At 44.9% G+C, this 10,998-nt stretch overlaps 1 protein-coding gene across 1 annotated transcript in view; it reads right to left on the bottom strand.

The window, feature by feature from the left end:
• The window catches only part of LOC133375535 (epiplakin-like), a 54,695-nt gene that overhangs the window by 28,207 nt on the left and 15,490 nt on the right, over nt 1–10,998 (bottom strand). The window lies entirely within an intron of this gene.

The raw sequence follows: 10,998 nt of genomic DNA, 5'->3' as shown, positions 1-10,998 counted from the left end.
CTGCAAAGAGAGTAAAGAAAGAACTGTCAGTTGTGGTGAATGTTGGAAAGAAGCTGAAGAAATCTGCATTCAGCAGTGAGTGATGCGTGCAAAGCATGGTTGGCTCATCAGGGGAAAAATCATATATATATGTATATGTGTGTATATATATATATATATATATATGCACACTGTATATAACAAACACCCTCGTTTTCCTGTTTTCTACCTACCAAGGAACCTGGATGGAGACAGACCTAGATAACAGTTTGTTTAATTTCCAAAGATGAGAACTCAGCCCCAGTGTGCTTCTCCTTCCCAAAAAGCCTTGGTACACAAGAGCCAACAGGGCCCAATTTGTCTGGCTTTCTGTTCTGGTCAGTCACATGCCCCAGAGAGAAGCCCGCGTACAGGGCCTGGGTGCAACAGCAGTGCCTTTCCCCCATGTGCTCACCAGCAGCTGGTATTCAGAGGCCAGCCGCTTCCAGCACAGACCCTTCGTGGCTAACAGCCCTTGATGGTCTTATCCCCCAAGTATTTGCCTAACCCTCTTTTAAAGCCACCCAAGTTGCTGGCCATCACTGCCTTCTGTAGACGCAAATTCCATAATTTAACTATGTGCAACATGAAGAAGTCTTTTATCTGTCCTGAATCTTCCAGCATTCATCTTTGTGGGATGGCCCCTGTTGGGTTCTAGTATCATGACAGAAGGTGAAAAACTTCTCCCTATCCACATTCCCCACACCATGCATAACTTTACACACCTGTTTTATGTTCCTATTTATGTGCCTTTCTTTTAAAAACCAAAAGGCCCCAAATTTTGTAATGTTGCTCCATCCCCCTGAACATTTTGGTTGGCCTTTTCCAAAACTTTCCAAGCTCTACAATATCCTCTTTGAGATGAGGCAACCAGAACTGTGCAAAGGTGTTCCAAGTGTGGTCTCACTAAAGATTTGTAGAACAGCATTTAGGATACTGGCAGTTCTGCTTTCAGTCTCTTTCCTAAAGATCATTAACATGGAATTCACTTTTGGTGCAACCTAAGACTTTGCGGATCACCTTCAAAGCCTTATTGGTTTGTCTGCTACCTCCTCCCACATTCCTTTAGGCTCTTATGAGATGCAGAAGTGGTTTTGCCCTAAAATAGATTCTTAAATTCTACATGAAGGAAGGAAGGAAGGAAGGAAGGAAGGAAGGAAGGAAGGAAGGAAGGAAGGAAGGAAGGAAGGAAGGAAGGAAGGAAGGAAGGAAGGAAGGAAGGAAGGAAGGAAAAGACAAATAGAGTTAGAGAGGCAAATGAAATAATAGAATCGTAGAATCATAAAGTTCTAAAGGTTCCTGTAAGGCCATCAAGTTCAACCCCCTTAATGCAAATCAAAGCATCCCTGAGAGGTGGCTGTCCAGCTGCCTCTTGAATGCCTCCAGTGCTGGAGAGCCCACCACATCCCTAGGTCATTGCCTCCATTGTCGTACCGCTCTAACAGTTAGGATGTTTTTCTTGATGTTCAGTTGAAATCTGGCTTCCTGCAACTTTAGCCCATTATTCTGTGTCCTGCACTCTGGGATAATCGAGAAGAGATCCTGGCCCTCCTCTGTGTGACACCCACACACATACAAGAAGAGTGAACTGTGTTAGCTGGGGGGGGGGCATCTAGTCCAGCATCCTGTTCTCACAGTGACCAGCTAGATGCCCCAGTGGGAAACCCACAAGCAGGACTTGAGCGCAACAGCAACTCTCCCCATTCATGATTCCCAGCAACTAATATTCAGAGCCACACTGTCTCTTACCCAGGAAATAGGAGACAGCCATCATGGCTAGTAGCCATTGAAAGAGTTATGAATTTGTCTTTTAAAGCCATCATGGTCAACGACCATCAATATGTATTGTGGGAGCAAATGCCAAAGTTTAACTATCCATCTCCTTTTGTCTGTCCTGAATCTCCCAACATTACCTAAGAACATCAGAAATGCCCTACCGCCTGACAGTGGAGGGAGGGCATAGCCCTCGTGGCCAGTAGCTATGGAACCCTCCTCCATGAAATTCTTTAACACCTTTTTAAAGCCATCTGTAACAACCTGGGAAAGCCTAGCAGGTGGACCGAGCCACCCCAGTACAGCCTCCTCACAGTGGCCAACAATATGCCCTCAACGGGAATCCCACAAGCAGGACCAGAGTGCACAAGCAACAGCAACACTCTCCCTCCTGCAGTTCCCAGCAACTGGCATTCAGAGGTGTACACAAACTTGATCATATGCCCTCGTGTGCAGGGAACAGAGGAGTATTGGGATTCACAAAACATGTTAATGTGCACGCACAGTCATAATTTGCGAGGAAAGCCATATGTGAGGATTAACACCTAAGGCTGCCCATTATCTTGAAACTTTGTGTTCCAGTGGATTGTGAATAGCCTCCATCTCACACATGACTTTTTAGTTACTTTTTCATCAGCTGCAAGCAACAGCAGCAGCCAGGGGTGCCTATTGGGGGGAATATTAAAAAAATATTCTGTGATGTCTGGTGGGACACAGGAAAAGTTTTTGAAGTGCTTCCTCACAACACGGCTGCTACAGAGTTGACTTCTTCCTCCGCTCACCAACGGCTGTGAAATGGAGGAATGAAAATGGCAGGTAGCAGTGCCCAGCCCAGAGAGCCAGTTTCCCACCAGTCCAAGGCTAAATGTGAAAATCTGGGGTATCCCCCCCCGGGTTTAGGACACTCCCCCGATCTGGGCAATAACAATGCAAGCAGTAGGCTGATGTGGAATCCCCAAAGCCTGTAATAAAACAGCTCTGAACTAAATTGGCCGAAATGGCAGGAGGGACTCGTGCATCCTGGGGCGGGTGCAGGACCCACACGCCACAGCAGCAAGGAAAAGCACCTGCGTGGTTTGGCAACTGGAAGATGTGGGATGTTTTGTCAGGCCAGGCCTTTCTTGGGTGCACAGAGAGCACCCTCCTGGGTCCTGGCGGGGAACATTTGGCAGAATCAGGACCAGCATTATCTTGTCCTTGGTTGCTTCACTAGAGAGATCTCTCTCCCTTCTCAACCTGCCCCAATATGAGAAAATCCATGGGCATGAGCCAGAGAAGGAAGACTAGACAGGTTTGACATCATATTTGGGGCAGAGCCAGCCTCTGGCAACCTACCTGCTGCTTTTGCATTCTCAGCATTTGCCAAGACTGAGCAACAAAGGACAGAGGCAAGCCTGGGCAACCCACTTCACACTCCACTCCCCCCCCCAGCCCTGTTCCTGTTGGTGACAGGCAATCCGAATCAGCAGCCTGGAATGTGGCGGGGGGGGGAGAGAAAGAGGCAGAGGGAGGGGCCACACAAAGAGGGCCTCATGCACACATCCAGCTCTGATACTGACACTGCCAGGAGGGGCCACTCAAATACTTCCACCACCCCCATGGGTCAACCAACCCCACCGGATGGAGCAGCCAAGCATAATGGACCATGCAGGATGAACTTGTAGCAGGCCATGAAACAGAGGTTCCCAGGTCTTGATTCCAGGCTCATGTACTGTACAGGAAGAAAAGGCCTGGCTGGAAAGAGAATGGCGTGTCGTGGCTGTTGTTGTTTTTACCCCTAAAATCCATAGGTGTTCTACAAAAATTAAAAATATTTTGCAAAAACAAAGCAGTAGCTCCTGAATCTCTGCCCTGGTGGTTTGAGGAGGGACTCCAAGAGGAGGCTCCTCCTGTTCCTCCTCCAGTGCCATCCCAGCAAGATGCTGTTTGGAGGTGGCTGCAGTGGAAGGCATGCAGGGAGCCTTCCCCACTCAGCTGGGACTGAGGCATAAAGCAGCTCCTCCTGTTTATGATGTACAGCCATCAGGGCCAGACCTCAGGGCCCAAGGCTGGGCTCCACAAACTAGGGATGCCATATTCCAGTCCCACAAATTATGCACATCAAGCATATTAATGTTTGCATTGTTCAGTTGTTTTGTTTTTGTGCCTAGCAATTACCACCAAAAACTGGGGAAGGATTTCTTTAACTTTATATTTTATAATAATAATAATAAAATTTTATTTCTGGGTTGCCTATCTGGCCGAGTTAACGGCCACTCTAGGCGCCGTACAGCAAAAGGATAAAATACACATATAAACAGTCACACTTTATCTAAAACCACCCATAGTTCATAACAATTAAAACTAGTCCACCCCCGAAATCCTGTAGGCTTGTCTGAATAGCCAGGTCTTTAAGGCCCGGCAGAAACCTGCGAGGGAGGGGACATGGCAAAGATCATAAGGTAGGGAATTCCAGAGGGTGGGAGCCACAATCAAAAATGCCCTCTCTGTGGTCCGCACCAGCCTAGCTGATTTAACTGGTGGGACCTAGAGAAGGTCTTGATTGGCTGATCTTGTCAGGTGGCATACTTGGTGATGCTGGAGGCGCTCCTTCAGATAAACTGGGCCGAAACCGTATAGGGCTTTAAAGGTTAATACCAACACCTTGAATTGGGCCCAGTAAACAACTGGTAACCAGTGTAGATCTTCTAACACTGGCGTGATGTGATCATGGCGACGGCTATTCTTAATCGTACGTGCCACCACGTTCTGTACCAGCTGTAATTTCCGGACCGTTTTCAAGGGTAACCCAACGTAGAGCGCATTACAGTAGTCTAAGCGAGAGGAGACCAGGGCGTGTATCACCCGCGGGAGAAGATGGACAGGAAGGTAGGGTCGTAGCCCTTGTATCAGATGTAATTGATACCACGCTGCCCGGCTCACTGCCAAGACCTGAGCCTCCATGGACAGCTGGGAGTCAAGAATGACCCCAAGGCTGCGGACCTGGTCCTTCAGGGGCAATCTTACCCCATTAAACACCAGGTCTATATCTCCTAACCTTTTATCTCTCACAAGCAACACCTCGGTCTTGTCAGGGTTCAATTTCAGCCTATTTCCTCCCATCCATTCGCTTACGGACTGCAGGCACTTGGAAATGGTATCCACAGCCAACTCTGGTGAGGACTTGAACGAGAGATAGAGCTGGGTGTCATCCACATATTGGTGACACTGCAGACCAAATCTCCTGATGATGGCCCCCATCGGCTTTACATAGATGTTAAATAGCATGGGGGAGAGGATAGAACCCTGTGGCACTCCACAAGTGAGAGGCCAAGGGTCTGAAACCTCATCCCCCAATGCTACCTGTTGATATCTATCGGAGAGATAGGAACAGAACCACCGTAAAACAGTGCCCCCTATTCCCAATCCCCCCAGGCGATCCAACAGGATAACGTGGTCGACGGTATCGAAAGCCGCTGAGAGATCCAGGACAATGAGGAATGTACATTCTCCCCTATCCAACGCCCTCCTCATATCATCCACCAGGGCGACCAAGGCTGTTTCAGTTCCATGTCCAGTCCTGAAGCCCGATTGGAATGGATCTAGATAATCTGCTTCATCCAAGTGTGTCTGTAACTGATTGGCCACCACTTGCTCAATCACCTTGCCCAAGAATGGGAAGTTAGAGCCTTAAATGCCAAGACACTAGTTTCCAACGCTAGATGAAGATCATCCTACTTCATTTGCTATTAGCGTTATCAAGAGGATTTATATCCTGCCTTTCCACTGTCCAAAGTATGCCCAAAGCTCTCCTCCAGCACCACATTTCAAATGAGTTGATTTTTATCTTAACTGCTTTTTTCACTGTCTAACTTCCACATGCATACATAGAGTTTGGAAATACCATGGTCTGAATGATCCTGACTTTATTGTTCAGTGATACATCTTCGCATTTAAAAGCAAAACAAAGCAAAACTCCCTGGTAGCAGAGGTCCTCCAGACCCAGCCACACATGCCTTCCGCCATCTTTGTTTTCCAAGAGTACCTCTCTCGGGAAATTGGCATAGCAGTGGGGGCAGCTGCAGGCAGCTTGACTGGCATGTGGCTCAGTGCCTTCTACTGTGGAACTGTGTTTTTAAAAAAGAAAGGGACTCTTTGCTGATGCCTCCTCCCTCCTTTGGGCTGTGCCTCTGGCGCCTACTCTAGTTGTGTTCAAATGGGCCTTAAAAACTTTGCTATTCAAAGCTGCTTTGCCATCATCCTGCTTGTCTCATTTCCCCAATTCTCTAGTGATTGTTGGTTATAAAAAGGTGGGGGCTGGCTGGCAGCAGGCTGAGGTTGGTGGGCACTGCTCCACTCACCCTAATGGACCAGGCTCCAGCACAGGCTGCGCCTACATCACAGGACAGGGCACTCGGAGCAAGCCTGTCAACAGCCTCTCCTGGCTTACCATTCCATTGCAGGCCAGGGAAATCTTGAAGAGCATCCATCACCCACTGGGGCAGGACCTCCATAATGGGTCTGCGATACCTGCTCTTTGAGATGTATTTATTTATTTAAATCATTTCTTCACATTAGCAAAGGAATCTCTAAGCAGTTTACAACCTGTCTTACACAATCAAATATAACTACAAAATATCAAATGCTACAAAGGAGAATCAGGTACAAATACAATAATAATCCACATTTAAAGCACCATAGTTAACAGAGAAAAAAGATATTCTCTTAAAGATTAAAAAACATTACAAATAGAAACAAAATACAAAAATGCAATAAAAGACCATATGTATATAAACATCATTAACAACTAAATTAAATAAATTAAATGGAAGTTACACCTGCAGTCCCACTTTAGGATGCACACCTTAACGTAGTGAGGGGGTTTGAGAGTGTTGAAGAAGCTGAGAGCAATGCTGTCAGGAGTCTAGACCAAGAGGTTAGACTCCTAGCAGGGGCACCCAAGGCGGAATGGTCAAAGCTGAGACACCAGACTAAGAGGCATCCAAACTCAGAGGAAGGCAATGGTAAACCACGTCTGAATACCTCTTACCATGAAAACCCTATCAACAGAGTATCCAAAATGCAACACAAGATAGTGCTGGAAGATGAGACCCCCACGTCAGAAGGCACTCACCAAGCTACTGGGGAAGAACAAAGGACAAGTACGAGTAGCGCTGTGACTAATGACGCAGCTGGGTCAAAGCCGAAAGGAAGCCCAGAGGCTGATGCGCACAGATGCGAAAGGAGAGTCCGGAGTTGTATGACACACACAATAGGAACATGGAATGTGGGAAGCATGAACCAGGGAAAGTTAGAAATTGTCAAGCAAGAAATGGAATGTATCAACATTACAATACTTGGCGTGAGTGAATTAAAATGGAAGGGAATGGGACATTTTCAATCAGGCAACTACAAAATATTTTATGCAGGAAATGAGAAATTAAGAAACGGGGTTGCTTTAATAGTGAGAAGTGATGTAGCAAAAGCAATTAGGAGCTACAAAGTAAGGTCTGAGCAAGTGATATCAATTAGATTAAACGGGAAACCTATTAACATAACTAATCCAAGTCTATGCTCCAATGCCAAAAGCAGAAGAAGAGGAATTGGAGAGATTTTACGCAGAAGTACAGGAGGAAATTGATCACACACCAAAACAAGATGTGCTGATAATCATGGGGGACTGGAATGCAAAAGTAGGGAACAGAGAAGAACTAGGAATTGTGGGGAAATGGGGCTTAGGAGACAGAAATGAAGCAGGAGAAAGACATTGAATTCTGTGAAGCCAATTTGTTTCTTCTGAACACGTTTTTTGAACAACTGAAAAGACGACTGTATACGTGGACAACACCAAATGGTCAATATAGGAATCAAATTGATTATATAATTGGTAGCAGAAGATGGAGAAGTTCCATACTTTCTGCAAAAACAAGACCAGGAGCAGACTGCAGTACAGATCATGAACTGGTCGTATCGAAAATCAGAGTAAAGCTAAACAAGAACAACAAAGCAATCATAATGCCAAAATACAATTTAAATAACATCCCAGAAGAATATAAAGATCAAATAAGGAACAGATTTGAGGCTTTAAACTTAGTTGACAGAGAACCAGAAGAACTATGGAGTGAAGTCAGATACATTATCAGGGAAGAATGCAAAAAGACAATACCTCTAGTTAAAAAGAGAGAAAGACCTCTATGGATGACTGAAGAAACTCTTAAATTGGTAAAAGAGAGAAGGAAAGCAAAAGCAAAAGGAGATAGAAATACGGTCAGAACCCTAAATGCAACAATACAACGACTAGTACACAGGGACAAAGAGAACTATTACAAAATTATTGTATAGAAATAGAAGAGGACAACAAAAAGGGAAGAACAAGAGCCCTATTCCAAAAGATTAGAGAAATGAAAGGGAAATTTAAACGAAGAGTAGGGATGCTGAATAATCAACAGGGGAACACACTGACTGACCGAGACGAAATAAAAGGAAGGTGGAGGTAATACACTGAAGAACTCTATAAAAGAGATGACAGGATGAAACATTCATTCACGGAGGAACCGTATGATGAAGAACCAGAGATTTTAGAATGTGAGGTCAAAGCTACTCTTAAAATACTTGGAAGAAACAAATCACCAGGAACAGATGGCATACCAATAGAGTTGCTACAAGCTACTGAGTCTGAATCTGTCCAAACTTTGAAAAAATTGTCAAGAAATATGGAAAACTAGACAATGGCCCACAGACTAGAAGCGTTCAATATACATCTCAATTCCAAAGAAAGGGGATCCTAGGGAATGCAATAATTATCGAACTATTGCCTTAATATCCCATGCAAATAAAGTGTGGTGTAGTGGTTAAGGTGTTGGACTATGACCTGGGAGACCATGGTTTGAATCCCCACCTCAGTGGGTGACCTTGGGCCAGTCACTGCCTCTCAGCCTCATGAAAACCCTATTCATAGGGCACCAAAAGTCAGAATCGACTTGAAGGCAGTACATTTACATTTTTCCATGCAAGTAAAGTAATGCTCAAGATTCTACAACAAAGTCTCTTACCATATATGCAGCAAGAAATGCCAGACGTCCAAGCTGGATTTAGAAAGGGAAGAGGCACCAGAGATCATATCGCAAACATATGTTGGATAATGGAATGGAGCAAGGAATTTCAGAAGAAAATCACCCTGTGCTTTATAGATTACAGCAAAGCCTTTGACTGTGTAGATCATGAAAAACTATAGAATCATAGAGTTGGAAGGGGCCTTGTAGGCCATCGAATCCAACCCCCTGCTCACAGCAGGAAATTTATTATTTATTATTATTATTATTAATTTAATTTAATTTATATACCGCCCTAAGCCCGGAGGCTCTCTGGGCGGTGTACAAAAGATAAAACAAGCACAATGTATAAATACAATAACTACAATAAATCAAGAAACAAAAACAAACAAACAATAAAAGAACCAAACAAAGTTAAAAGCAGAAGGTCATTCCCCTGAGAAAAGGCAACGAAAATCTATAGAGGTAAGACTCCACAGCTAGAGCATCTCCCGCAGATAGCTGTCCAGCCTCTGCTTGAAGACATCCAGCGAAGGAGATCCCACCACCTCCCTAGGCAGTCGGTTCCATTGCCGAACTGCCCTTACTGTCAAGAAGTTCCTTCTAATGTCCAATCTGAATCTACGCTCCTGCAACTTAAAACCATTAGACCTAGTCCTACCCTCTGGGGCAGCAGAGAACAAATCTGTACCCTCCTCTATGTGACAGCCCTTCAGGTACTTAAAGAGTGCAATCATGTCACCCCTCAGCCTTCTCTTCACCAGACTGAACATGCCAAGTTCCTTCAACCTTTCCTCATAAGACTTGTTCTCCATACCGGCTATCATCCTCGTCGCCCTCTTCTGAACCCGCTCTAACTTGTCTATATCCTTCTTAAAATGAGGCGGCCAGAACTGAACACAGTATTCCTGATGAGGCCTGACTAATGCAGAATATAGTGGGACTATTACTTCCCTTGACCTGGAAACTATAGCTCTGTTTATGCAGCCCAAAACCGCGTTTGCCTTTTTTGCCGCAGCATCACACTGCTGGGTCATGTTCAACTTGCGATCCACTACAATTTCAAGGTCCTTCTCACACACACTACTGCTAAGCCGGGTATTTCCCATCCTGTACCCGTGCATTTTGTTTTTGTGGCCTAAATGCAGAATCTTGCATTTGTCTTTATTGAATTTCATTTTATTAATTTCAGCCCAATTTTCTAGTCTATCCAGGTCCCTTTGGATTCTATTCCTGTCTTCCATTTTGTTAGCTATCCCTCCCAGTTTCGTATCATCCGCAAACTTCATAAGGCTTCCCTCCACCCCATCATCTAAGTCATTGATAAAAATGTTGAAGAGTATCGGCCCCAGGACAGAACCCTGTGGCACTCCACTCGAAACCTCCTTCCAGTCCGAAGCAGAGCCACCGACGACCACTCTTTGAGTACGGTTTTCCAACCAGTTGTGAATCCACCTGACAGTATTTCCATGTAGTCCACATTTGACCAGTTTGCTAATCAAAAGGTCGTGGGGGACTTTGTCAAACGCTTTGCTGAAATAGAGTGCTTTAAAAGAAATGGGGGTGCCACAGCATCTGATTGTCCTGATGCACAACCTATACTCTGGACAAGAGGCTACTGTAAGGCCAGAATATGGAGGAACAGATTGGTTCCCCATTGGAAAGGGTGTGAGACGGGTGTATTTTGTCACCCTATTTGTTTAATCTTTATGCAGAAGATATCATACAGAAAGCAGGATTGGACCAAGATGAAGGAGGTGTGACAATGAGGACACTGAACTTGTCAAGGATTATCAATACCTTGGCACAGTCATTAACCAAAATAGCCAAGAAATCAGAAGAAGGCTAGGACTGGGGAGGGCAGCTGTGAGAGAACTAGAAAAGGTCCTCAAATGCAAAGATGTATCACTGAACACTAAAGTCAGGATGATTCAGACCATGGCATTCCCGTTCTCTATGTATGGATGTGAAAGTTGGACAGTGAAAAAAGCGGCTAAGAGAAAAATCAACTCATTTGAAATGTGGTTTTGGAGGACAGCTTTGTGCATACCATGATGGCCTGAGAAAAATGACTGGGTTTTAGAACAAATTAAACCAGAACTGTCACTAGAAGCTAAAATGATGAAACTGAGGTTATCATACTTTGGACGCATAATGAGAAGACATGATTCATTAG

Source organism: Rhineura floridana, chromosome 1 (assembly GCF_030035675.1).
Source record: "Rhineura floridana isolate rRhiFlo1 chromosome 1, rRhiFlo1.hap2, whole genome shotgun sequence".
Lineage (NCBI taxonomy): Eukaryota > Metazoa > Chordata > Lepidosauria > Squamata > Rhineuridae > Rhineura > Rhineura floridana.
The sequence above is the reverse complement of the archived record's forward strand: the minus strand, read 5'-3'. Positions and strand labels throughout refer to the sequence as shown.